The sequence below is a fragment of the Panthera onca genome, chromosome B1 (genome assembly GCF_046562875.1).
Source record: "Panthera onca isolate mPanOnc1 chromosome B1, mPanOnc1 haplotype 2, whole genome shotgun sequence".
In the NCBI taxonomy this organism is placed as follows: Eukaryota; Metazoa; Chordata; class Mammalia; order Carnivora; family Felidae; genus Panthera; species Panthera onca.
In genome coordinates this window covers 56,367,048-56,380,692 of record NC_138342.1, presented here as the reverse complement: position 1 = coordinate 56,380,692, position 13,645 = coordinate 56,367,048, and the positions used below count along the sequence as shown (strand labels likewise).

The following is a 13,645-nucleotide window of genomic DNA, read 5'->3' as shown; positions in this document are numbered from 1 at the left end:
CTCTCTCTCATTCTCAAAAATAAACATTAAAAATATTTTTAAAAAGGCCACGACATCTTACTTATTTAAAAATGAAACATACCAAAGTGAGAATGAATGGGTAAGTATTTTCCTTAAGGCGATTCCAAGGGTTCAGAGCTATCTGCTGTGGATGAACAGCCTGGAAATAGTGGGGGAAAGTGAACTTCTGTTGATACTGGTTGATTTTGACCTACAGAGAAATAAAATTATGAATCACTACTCACATAATCTCTGGCAGGGTGCAAAAGACAGACAGAGGCAAATGAACTCTAGCATTACCTATTTAGATAACTTATAAATTATTCTAAGTAGACCTGGCAAAAAGAGAGTGAAGTTACATAGAAATTACTGTAAACATATTTACATTATAATATTGAAAAAATCTGATGGGCATAGAGATCTGGCATATTGCCAGTCACATATTTTATGTACATAGAATCTTCCTGCTTTCAAGTTCTTTAAGCCTATTCCATAAGCCTTATTATAGGTTCTTGTATGGAATAAAGGTAGAATTAAAATAACTATGTCCCAGAGAATAATTTCCAGTGCTTATGAATGGGAAGCTATGTTTTGAATTGCAAAGGACCAAGTTTTGGGTAGATCCATGGCTATAATACACAATTCAGAAGAATGCTACTGGAATCATGTTGACAAAATATAAAGGGAAGTCTAAATACCAAAGAGAATTTCCTAAAATCAGACTGGTTTTCAGTTGGGAGGATTATGGTTGGAGATCACTGAAGGAAATCCTGCTTCTATTATAAAACCTCCAGAGGACATTTCGGCATTGTATAGGACAAAGATTAGAATAATACCTAATGCTGTTGGTGCATTTATTGTGTCCCTGGCATTCTCTTATGTAGTTTACATATATTACCCGAAATGATCTTCACAAAAGCCCCTCAGTCAACAGTTTATTTCTATGTTTACATTTCAGGTGACGGTAGTGTAGCTGACAGAGATTACGTACTTAAGAAATGTTACACACATAAAAACTGGTGCAGCTGGAGTTGGAATACAAATATCCTGACCCCTAGCCTGTGTCCTTTCACTGAGATACATGTGTCTCCAGCCACAATATTTGGTCTAAGAATGCCTGTGGTTCCAAAATAGTCTCCAAAAGACGTTAGTTTTGAGACATCAGGTCATGGCATCCTGTCCAAGAGAAGATGAAGCATAGTCACTGTACATGGGTTCCAGGGTAGGTCGTTTGGAAAAACCAAATATGATCCATTTTTGAGGTGTGCAACCGTTTCAAAGTCACTCAGATAATTGCTCAAAATCATTTTTCTTAGAGATCAATCCATACATAGCCACAAAAACAATGATTTCATATCCAGGATGGATACAGAAATATGTGACAGAAATATGATTTATGTTGAATGTGATGTAAAACATTTATTTGGAATGAAATTATTTGTTATGACTTATTTGGAATAAACTATAATTCGTGTGAAGGAAAAGTATAAGTTTATTAAAAGTTACCAGCTGTTTCAGGTAATTCTTTTCTTCATCATTCAGCTGAACTTCCTATTAAGAACCAAAAGCAACTTTGGTTATAAAAGTACAAAGGAAATCACTACCCGAGAAATTAAATGTATTTCATTTCAGGAAACATCGCTTACCTCAGGGGACCCCTCAGTGGATTCCTTAGGGAAAGAAAGTACAAAGCAGCTTCACTTGGGTGACACAATTGTATTTGCGTCCAGCTACTTACGGCAGAGGAGCTAGGGCTGATGGAACACCTGAGAGCCAAGCCACTGTTTTCAAATCACAGTCCTAATTTGTGATGTCAGATTTAACCAGGAGCCAAAACACCGAAACTTTCACTGTGAGAGCCACACTGTGTGTTAACATACTAACACATTGCTGAAGGATGTTTTCTTACAGTCTCCTCCATGTGTATCCAAACAAGGAAGAACGACCACCAAGAGGAGCAGACAACTCAGCGAGCACACAGAGCTGGTGAGGTGTGAGGGAAATGAGAGCCTGCAGGTCATTTCTGGAAGTGGCATGGGCTCTCAGTACGAGATCAGACGTGAAAGGACAGGAACGGTTCCTAGTATGACTCCTAGGGCTCTGATGAGGAAGACCTCTGTCCGGGCCACAGGCCACAGGACACCGGGCCACATCCAGGCTTCACCACCTTGCAGCAACCTTCCCATGGTGCTCCCCACCCAGCTCTTTCTGTCACAAGAGGTACTTGTGTACCACTCACCTACACAGCTCTAATGACCCACTCTGCTATTCAATCTCCTAAACCATGTGGGGAGAGGAAAACCATGGGGAAAGCAATTTACAGACTCTTTTGTTCCTATGGGCTCTTGTTAAAAAGTGACATTGTGTGTCAACTATACTTCAATAAATATCTTTCAATTTCTTAAAAAAAAAAAAAAAAGTGACGTTTCCGAAGAGTCAGAAGGAAAGTGCGTATTTATCTGAGAAGTTACACTAGAACAGTTAATCTTGGCTAAGTAATACTTAGTACCATACCCCCAAGTAACTTTGAGTTGAGCATTTTTGTCACACGCTTTTTCTTTATCTTTGTTGTATATTTTTATTACAACATTATTATTTTTATTGTATTGTATTATTTTTATTGTTGTATATATTTTATTTGTTAAAAAGTTGGCAGCTTCTCATTTCTGTGAGATAACATACGAGCTGAAAATGTGCTGTCCTGGAGAGACCAGTTGTTTCTTTATTTTAAAAGAAAGCAGCTTAGAAAGTGAGCTGCTAAAAGTCTTCTTAAGAAATTAAAACGATGAGTAAAAGCAACCAAACTCTAAAGACCACGAGAGCGGAGTCTGCAGCATTGCCATGTTGTTTGAATTGCCAGTAGAGATAGGCAAGTGTATGTCACCAACATGACCGTTACTGTGACAGGCAAAAATAAGCAATAACCCAAGAAAAAAAAATGAGGCTTTCAAAAAATTGTAAAAATCAGTCCGATTTTTAAAAGTAGTGTAAAAGACAGAAAATATAATTAGATGTAAATGAAAATGTCGGATGGAGAGAATTGAGAACAATTATAGGAAATACAATCCAGGGGCCAAAGAAAAATTGCATTTCTTAGGCAATTAAAATGATGATTTTTCTGTTTATTACGAGACCAAATTTGCAGGCATGCCACTTCTTCTCATTAACTTTTTAAACCCGATGTAGCAGTATATAAATAAAAACAGCTTACCATATCAACAATCTTCCCTGAAGTTTCCTTAAAGAAAGCAGAGAAAAGTGAAACCCATTTCATTCCATCGGGTATACAGAATTTCCTTTGGAATACAACAAGAAAACCAACGTTCCATAAAGAAAGAAGAATAATGCATTCATTTCCATTCTTTGAGTTGTATCTGAGTTCCCCAACCGGGAAACACCCTGATTGTGTTGTATCAGAATGCAAACTCCAGGTGGAATATGATTCCCTTCTTTTAGTTGTTGTATCTCCAAGCCCTAGAGTCATGTAAGGAACATAGTACTTGAGAAATACATATTTCTGAAATAAATATCTACTTGAATTTAATGACTTCTAGTATGAAGTGTGCGTTTAAATGTGTGTGTTTGTTGCAAAGTACAGTAAGTGGGTGTTTGCATAGAGAAGCATTTCTTCAAATCTGTGTTTTGGGTGGCTTTTATGTAAAATTTCTACTAGAATAAATTTCAGGAAAAATATTTGCTCAGCATTTGCTTACATGAGCAAAGATAGTCACAATAAATGAAAAAGTCAGGATTTTGTAAAAATCAAAACCACAAAATGCTGAGATCACCTCTCCTCATGGGACACATGGATTTTAGTTCATGATTTGAGTCTTGTGCTTCTTAAAGCAAGGTACATGCCATGTATTTTATAACCATTATGACATTTGAAAGTAACTTTAAAAGTTGATTTAATTTTAGTGGTTCTGACTCACCTCCTGGGAGACGCTGGTAGATTCCTTGAAGAAGAAAGAAAGAAACAATGCATTTCAGTTATGTATTTGTATAAATGTCATTTTGCCTCAAGCAGCTTCCCACTTTCTCATAAAGGAAATACAAGGAGCCAAAGTAGCCCTAGCCTTAGGTGGTATCAGGGTGTCTTTAGGCATTTAGCTTATGCAGCATTGGTAGGAAGATATTTGGAAATTAGAACTTGATGTATGAAGTTGAGTCCTTACCCCAAGTCGGATGCCTCTCAGCCATTTTGTCAAATTGAGGATGGGCACCAGGACTCCTGGAGTCACATTATTATTCAGTGACCTCTAGCAAAGGAAATGGTGTTGAACATTTTTGCTCGGTCCCTTAGCACACAAATCTGATCTTGCTCACTTTGACTATGTAGGGTTTTAGTCTGCTCCCCTAAATGTTTGTGATCATTGCCACAATTTATGTCTTCTTTTTCTGTAATTCCCTAACCAACTTGATGCATGCAAAATAGAAATTGAGAATCAAGACTGTCTTGTACAGACCTTAATCTCTGTTTCCGGATGCCATGTTTCTGTCCTCACAGGAAAGCCCCTCACCTCACTGGAGGACAGGTACTCTTTTTCCTATATAGAAACAAACATAAGTTTCAATTGTATGGTCCAATGAAATGACTATCATGTGGAAATACCGTTTCCTTTTTAGGAGGACTTTAGTTGAATTGGGCTTCCTTTGCCAAAGTCTCATGGTTTCCTACATAGTAATACACAAATAACTCTGTACATGAAAGAAATTATTGTTCTAACTTAACGTATTTTTATATTTAGGAGCTGCTTGAAGTGTTGCATTGTAGATATTAAAGTTGCCATAGTTTTTTAACGTACGATATTATCGGTGGAAATTAGACAATAGTACATGAGGAAATACTACAGTAATTTAACATAATTATGGGTTCTCAGGTAGGAAATATACACTTAGTTTGAAGATCAATGCTAAATATATAATATTGGGCAGGTGTTCTCTATCAGAGGCAAGTCCTAAAGATGAAAGCATTTTCTTGATATACATCACTGACATAAAATTCCAACCATGGCAGAAGCACTTGTGTATTAGTCACCTGCTAGTGACTGCAGTTCATGATTAGGTGAGCAAAAGTGTAGAGGAGAAGGAATGACTGAGGCCACCTACAGAATCAAAAAAAGGGAAGAAGGTGGTTAAGACTAGTGAAGTCTATGGGAAAAGGAACTGTTGTCCCATGTAAAATTGATCACTGAAGTAGCTTGCTTCTCTTTGCCTGCATTGAATTTATTAGCATTTGCAATTGTCTATCTCCTCTTGACTATTGAATTGGCTTTAATGTTAAGAAGACATCAAGTCTCATCAAGTAAATGAGGCAAGAAAGATTCTGAGTGCCTTAAGTAGATGGTGGTCTTCTGAGATGTAAATTGAGGGTAAGAGGAGGGGTTGGTATGGAGTTTCTTAGGCTTTGCAGAGTAAAGGAGTAATTGGAAATTCTCTTTAAGTGACAATTACATAACACTGACATATTATATGTACATAGCTATTTTTATTTACTCTAAGATCACTGAAGGTTTTTCCTATGTAAACTGGTAAATTTCACGTGATATTGACATATGACTTCACATAGCTTCCTTGTTTTACCCAGAATGAATGCTATGGAAACAAGCTGACTCTCATCCTATTTCAGGTGGGGTCACTGCTTTCTTTGTTGGTTAATAGCTCAAATCCACATAATCTATGGATTTTGCTTCCCAAATCTGCCATCTTCTGGACACAAGAGTTTTTCCGCCCAAACGAAGAAACATTTTGACCTTTAGGTTGTTCCTTAGGCATGTGGCATTCAAACCAAGGTACTAAAGCTTACTTCCCCTCATGGTGGTGATGGTATCTTTAACCTCCATGGGTCACCTAAGCAAATCATTCCCATTCAAGAAATAGGAAGCACAGAGAGGGAGGTGATTTCCCTAAAGTCTCATATCTTGTTCATGGCAGGTCTGGCACTCTTTTCCAGGACTTCTGACTCCACATCTCACATCGTTTACAGTTAAGTGCCCTCTCCTATGGTCAGTTTCCTGCTCTGCCACTTAGTCCTTGTGTTTGACAAAGTCCTTTAGCCAAAGATGATTTATGAATGCAAGTGGCGATGTGAACTGGACTGTTGACAAATGATTTCATGTCTTTCATTTCAGTTCACTTAGTACAATGGAGATGATATTCTCTTGGTCTGCCTCCTTCAAAGACAACTGCCAGATTCAAGTAAAATGACCTAGAAATGAATACTTAGGACAGTTCAACTTATTCATACTCAAAATTGGTATTACTAATGCTATATTTATAGCATTTTGAGTATATGATTTGTGACTTCATTTCTGACCTAAAGAATTACATTTAAGTTTGTTGCACTTTCTACATTTAAAGGGATTGACGCCTTGTTTCTCTCCTGTTAATTTTTTTTCTTTTACAAGAATGTCAGAAACCAACAAACAAAAAGTAGAACTCACCAGAAGGGGAAATAGATGATAGCCATTTGTCTTAATGTGATTCCATGGGTTCCTAACACTGTGCTGTTGATGATAAGCCTCAAGATACTGGGGAAGATTCCATGCCTGATAAAACTGGTTGATTTTGCTCTGTAAGAAAAGAAATATGCCAGTATTTAACATCAGAATGGAATCTTTTCTATGGGCCAGAGCTTATATGGACAAGACAAAGTGAATTAAAACTTGATTTAGATAAAATCTCAGTGATGCCAAACTGATCAAAGACATTTCTAACCCAAAATTGACTGTTACAGATATTTACTATCTCCATTCATGGAGTGAACTTCAGTGCTTGCTTCTGTAGCACATACACTAAAATTGGAAGGATACAGGGAAGATTGGCTTGGCCCTTGCACAAGGATGACATAGACTGAACCTCAGAATTAAAGATGCAGTCTAGCTACTTGAACGCTTCCACATGGAAATAACTGAATGTACAAAAGGAACAGAAAGTATAAGAAATGGAGTGGAGAATCGTTTAAAAAATCAAACAAAACCACCGTCTGAGTTTTCATTTCTGTTTCCATAGCTGGTTAAGAAAGCCTGGTTCTCATGTCACGGAACACTCACCTTCTATTCCCATGGCCCTGGGCTGGTCCTATGCCTGTTATGAAGTTACCCTTTAGTGAACTGATGATATATGTGGAGTGATTTGGATCCTACAGGTCACATTTGTCTAGCTGAACAAATTCTACCTTGATTTGGCTTTGGGTGTTTGCCCATATGTTAGTGTAGAAATTGAATGTGAAATCACTTAATTCTTAGAAAGATTCACTTCATACTGATGATAAGAAAATCAGTATGTAAAAATCAACGTGTCTTTAGAATTGCATGTGGATAAGTGTCAGATGGACACATGATTATGACAAGGATGATAGAAGGAATGTTATTAGAAATATCTAGAAAGACTGGTAGAGCTATTAGAATGTTCTAAGAATAAATGGTTTCATTTGGGAGATCTCGCTTTTAAATGCTCAATGGGAAGCAGTTCCTGTTAGAATGCATTTAGAGCATATTTTTCCTATGTGTATAAATTCAATAGCAATTGGGACCTTTGGTGCACATTTTTGTGTTTTGAGGATTCTGTTAAATAGTTTACATATCTAACTCCGGAGAGGGGTTACCAGATCTCTTACAGTCGGGGTAATAATAGTTAAAAGCTTTTTACCTTAACATATCAGGTTTTGCTACTTGAAAGAGAAGTTCAGTGAGCAGTTATGTACTTTGAGACCACAGTGATAGATCACTTAAATTTAAGAAGACTCTTCTTGAGGCTTGTAACTCTTCCTAATTTATTGGGTCATACATTTTACTGAAAACTTCTGTTTGTTAAGATAATCTTTACATATCCTGATCACAACAATTGAACAAAGTAATTTTTAACACAAATTTGGTGTGAACTATGTCATAGGGAACATCCAATAAGTGATCATCTGGGAGAGAAAAGAGTTGTCAAACAGATTCTTTCACTGGAAGTAATTAATTATCTGAGAAATTACCAGTTGATTGAGGTAGACCTTTTCTTCCTCAGGCAGCTCAATTGTCTATCAAAAAATAAAGCACATATTAGACAAAGATAAGCAAAACCCCAATTCATAATGTTAAGTTAATTTTTAAAAATAATGATTACTTACATCAGTAGGGACATCACCAGTTTCCTAGTGTGACAAATAAAGAAATAGCTTATTTAAATGACATAGCAGTAGTTGTCTCTAAACAATATGATAGAAAGGGAGGGGCAATAACTGAATAGCCAGAGTCCAAGCTACTAGCCTGAGAAATCAAGTATATATTAGCAATTAAGTAAGTTAAACTATTAATTTTCACAACTGTCTCTCTCATTTTGCGCCACTATAAAACCATGACTCTAAATATGTCTTATTTCAAAAACATTATCAATCTTAAGTTGGCAATTTTACATGCTGCCACTGTAGACAGGTGTCCCAAAATAGCAAAATAGACCAGGTGGGCTGTGTGGGAAATGAGGCCTTGTGGCTCTTTGTGGAAATGACAGTCATGGCCTGAGACTCTCAGTTTGCATCTGGAATGTGGACGTGGACAAAAGATCAAGCAAGTTTCCCAAGTCACAAGCTGGGAAGAATCCAGGCAGTGCCCAAGGCACAATGGTCTGGACCGTGACCCATGAAGATGTTTCCTGCTCCTTTGGAACACTCTCACACTGTGACTTTTGCTACCATAGAAGGTGTTTCTTGTACTGGTGACCTACACATGTCTTCGCTCCAACGCTCAACTCAAGCTCCTTAAAAGTGGTTCCCAAAGCTTAATGTGATCCATATCACATAGTGGCCTGCCTGAAATGCAGATTGCCTAGTTGCAACTCAAACTTTCTGGTTCAGTATGTGTGAGGTAGGGCCGATGACTTTGTGTTTCTCATAATTTCTCAGGTGCTTCTGATATTACTTACATCGTGACAATCTGTATGAACTGCTTCTCTAAAGAATCCTGAGAAGTTTTCGGAAGTGAAACCACAGTGAAGGCAATTGGCAAGCTCTTGATTTGGCACAGGGTTGATTTAAAATGCAGTTTCTTATGGATTCATATACGTATTTTCAGAGGATCAGGGTAGAACAAACAATTCTTCTCAGGAAGATTGTCAATTGCAGTCACCAAAGATATTTTTAGAACTTTTCCATTACATCCTTTAAATGTTTAGACGTGGATTTGCTAAGGATTATCAAAGTACTGACTAACAGGAAAGCTGCCATTTCTTGAAATTGCTCTTTGGCTTTAACATAAACAGGATCTTACCTCACTAGAGGAACTGGTGGCAGATTCCTGAGAAGTGAAAAGATAATATAATAATACAAATCTGGCACAAAAGAAATTGAATCTTCAACGTTATTTTTGAATATCAGTAGTTACTTTATATGTGCTTCGTAGTAATTACCTACTTGATGATTAGTAGGAAACATCAAAATGTATTGAAATAGAACACTTAAATCGATTTTTAGAGATAATTATTGCAAATGACCTTGGTAAACCAATGGGAAGACAACAATATACTTTATATATGCTCCTCATGCTTTTATTTTAATATGTACTTATTTTAATGTATATTAGAAAGTATATAACCAAGTGAATCAAACCAGTGACTAGGGTAGACTTGATAGAGACTTTCAATTAAAAGCAAATTTAGTTACTACTAAAAGGGTAAATTTTTGAGAAACTATAAATATCAGCCTAACTCATTAAAACACAAAAGGACCAGGTCAAGGACTGTATTTCTCCTGGCAACTAACTGCGGAGGAATTTACTGGATATGTTGATTCATGCGCAAATAAAAATTCAATTAATTAGTCCTCAAATTAGGACAAGTGCATGGTTTTGCCTTGTTTTTCCAATATTCTTGATATAGAATATATTTGTCATCTCTGCTAACGTGTAACTTTACTCAAAGCAATTTTATACTAAACGATATGATGAGATTTGAAATCAAGATTATTATCTTAATGGGAATGCAGCGAGTGTCCTCCTTGAGAGCAGCCAAAATCAGGGCTGATCTAATCTTGATTCAAGAGAGAGTTGCTTCTCCATCATCTCTATATCGAATTTTTTGGCAGAAAGTGATGCTTATAAAATATAATGGTCATGAGGTCCGGAATTGGGACGGAGAAGGGAACGTGATGGACCATATATAAGAACCCCTGTAGAGAAATGGCATTTTGAAAACTTGGGTCACAAATGGAACACAAATGCTTCCCTGGAATCCTTTTCACATAGTTTCACAACAAATAAGACCATGAAAACATCACCCATTTCACACTCAGAGGTGAACAAACACTACTTATATGAGCAAAAGCAAAAAGAACATAATTGTTAGAAAAGATACCATATTCATCAAGCAAAAAGATATGAATGAATAACTTTTACCTGATTGGTTTGGATGACCACATTATTGTCCTGCCTATATTTCTGCAAAAAAAATACATACTGTTTATTTCAGAGCCTATGTGAAAATGAAAAAGTACTTGAAATGTATTTAATGACAAGAGTTCTGACTTACTTCTTCAGGGAGGATGGCAGAGTCCTTAGCAAAAGAAATTGATAATGAATTTTTATTCCTTAATTATGGAATTTTTACTTATCCTCCCTAAGAAAGTACCCTTTCACATACATTATCCAGGATGTCAAGATAAAATATTAGTCTTTGACAGAATTAAAAAGTGAATTTGACCTAATTTTTTTTCTCCTTAGATACCTAGCTCATTATGTTTTAGTTAAGTAACTTATACTGCACTCTTGTATTATAAGATTGCACAACTATAACATTTTTGCAAATACCGACAGCAGGGAAGAAACAATTTATTACTCCTCTGCATAGAACACTTTCCCTTCTTTCTTTCTCTCTTTCTTTCTCTCCCTCTCTTTCTGCCTTCCTTCCTCCCTTTTTGTTCTTTTCTCTCCTTTCTTTTTCTCTCTTTCTTTCCTTTTATTTTTCTTTCTTTCTTTCTTTCTTTCTTTCTTTCTTTCTCTTTTTGAAACGGAATACAAAGCAAGGGAGCACGGTAATTCTTTGAGTGACTTTAAAGAAGTTTTGTGCACATGTTGTGTATCCCTGGGCAACAAGAAAATTAAGAAATTAGCACTTAATGTGGATTCAAATGTGCAGGAGTCTCCTACTCCAGAAGAGGATAAAATAGATCCTGTCATTGCGTTCACGACATGCAAAATGCTCACTGTTCTTCCTGTGCTGTTATTACTATTATTGGATAGTGGCTTGAGAAATAAATGAAAAAAAAGGTATAAATCTCATCCTAGTATAAGTGGAAGCACAGAGTTTGGTTTACTCTTTTCAAATTTTGTAGCAATGACTACACTTCTTGTTTTTCAGGATTCCGTAGCTCTAGTGTTATTGATCACAAAAATGAAGATAATTAACCCAGTACATGCTATGTGCTACTAGGTGCCAGGAATTGTCTTCACAATAATGCGCCTTACCTCACTGGAGGAGAGCTGCTTTAGCTCCTATATAAATAACAAAAACAAACAGAAATTTAACTTTTATGGCTTATTTAAAATGCCAAGGTGATTCTCTGCCTCTACTGTTCAATAGCAATGATTAAAACAATTTCTTTGTAACCTAGGGAAATAGGGAATAGAAATCAGGCCTCCTTCAAAATATTGTTCCAAATACAATCAGTAAACAATGATACTGTTACTTATAAGTTGCCAGGACAACTGTGACAGTCCTTTTGAATATCCTGATCTAGCACTGGCTAGTGGCACCTCCCAAACTGTAGCCTAGTAACCTTGTGAATTAAGAGGTATGATTAAGGCCAATGACTCTGTAGAAAGAAAAGCAGGAGGGTGATTATGTCTAGTGGAGTTTAAGAGCAAAGAGGTCATTGATGCTATACAGTATTGATAACTGAAGCCTTTTTGTTGTTTTTTGAAGTAACTTGTTCTTATCAGAAATAAGTCTCACTTTAGATTTATTCTTAAATTGGCTACAAATGGAAGAAGGCACATATCCCTGTCTGCATGTGTCTCCTGGATGTGGGGACACACGTTAGGGCAAAGGTTCTGAGCACCACAAGGAAACTTGCCCTTGTCGCACAGTTTGATGTTGGGGTGGGAGGGAAGTGGGCATGTGAGTTCCCCCAAGAACAGTGTGGGAATAATGCTGATAGACCGGCATGATATATACTAAAATACATACGTAAACATGTGTATGTATATCTGTGTTTGTGAAGCTCTTTCACATGCTTTATCTCTGATATACTCATTATTTTGTGACATGAATGTTACTATTGTATTCTCGCTAGGTCATTGGGTGAATAATTTACAAAGTTTCCACTCAAATCCAGAGCTACAAATTGTCCCCTGTCACTGGTCCTTGTTTTGTATTTTAACATCATGATTTCTCAACTGCTTGTATCAAGAATGGTGAAATTCTGTCATTTCATTGACAGCTGACTGTCGAATTCCAAATTGTAGTGGTGGGACCTGCTTACAATTCGAGAGACATGCCAGGGAGTGGAGAAAGCTCCTCCGGAAAATTCTATCAATTAGCCAACATAGGATGCAGGGGAATTTATGCCTCCCTCCCTATGGCGATAGCTTCCTTGTCATTATCGCGAAATCACTTCATAAAGGTTTGTTTTTCTTCACAGTCCGCATAATGCAGGCCCGTACTATCCTTGGTCATACATTAAAGGGTTACATCCTTAGCCTCTCTTCCATTGCTGCCCACATCTGCATCTTCTGCGTGTAGTAAAAAGGTCACTCTGATGTATCTAAGTAAGAAAGGATCCCATTATATGTCCCATTATCCTTACTTACATGCTTTGCCAGAGCCACAGCCAAAAGGCAGGTAAAGAGGAGGAACTTCATGGTTACTCGGGGCTGCAAAAACATACATGGAAGACCAAGAAAAGATTTCAGCTTCTACAAATTACATTCTCTGACATTTCATGTTCTATTATTATCTTTACACCAGGTAATGGAGAAAGGGCACTGAAGAGGACTAAAAGTAGATGCTTTTAAGGAGCTCGTGAATATGAATGTATCAGTTTATTTTGGAAGAGCCATTTATGTCGTTCTCAATCAACAAGACATAATGTAATGCCATACTTGCTGAAATGTGGAAGGTTCATTCAGATATAGTCAGTTCAAGGGATTATTCTCACTGACAGGCCTTTTGTGAAGATCAACTATCAGAAACACAAAGCACAAGGGGCACTCTTTTAAATCAGATACAGGTGAGGCAAAATGCAGCCTGGCTCCCTCCTAAGAAGTAGCAGGTGGCAGTGATTGGGTTAGACATCAGGTGTCCTCCTAGTTCCAGCTTGACCCTGGACTTGGCTGCTGAAGTGTTCGCTAGCCTGGGACAACACTAGGTGTCATTGACCGCATTCAACAAATGGGACTATGACTCTAAGTTTGCCTCTAGCCAGCTCACTCTCTAATTCTATGGCTACAAACAAATCCATGAGGTATTTGACCGATTCGAGTTTTTTCCCTGTGATTAAGTGAATAAGCAAAGATTAAAATAAGGTTATTCTAGTGTATTTTCCATATATTTTACTTATCATAGTTTGCATATTTAAAATCTACTTTGAAGAGTAATTTTAATGTTTACCCAAACAACTTCAAAATGTCTGTGACCCATACTTATGTGAATGAAGACGGCATATATGTAC

The 13,645-nt window shown here is 37.0% G+C and overlaps 1 non-coding gene across 1 annotated transcript; it reads left to right on the top strand.

Annotated features, from left to right (window-relative positions):
* The first annotated feature begins 6,770 nt into the window (after positions 1 to 6,770).
* LOC145715467 (U6 spliceosomal RNA) lies at positions 6,771 to 6,878 on the top strand. The gene has a single exon (XR_014137669.1). It is a non-coding gene; the product is annotated as a U6 spliceosomal RNA (small nuclear RNA).
* Positions 6,879 to 13,645: the final 6,767 nt, after the last annotated feature.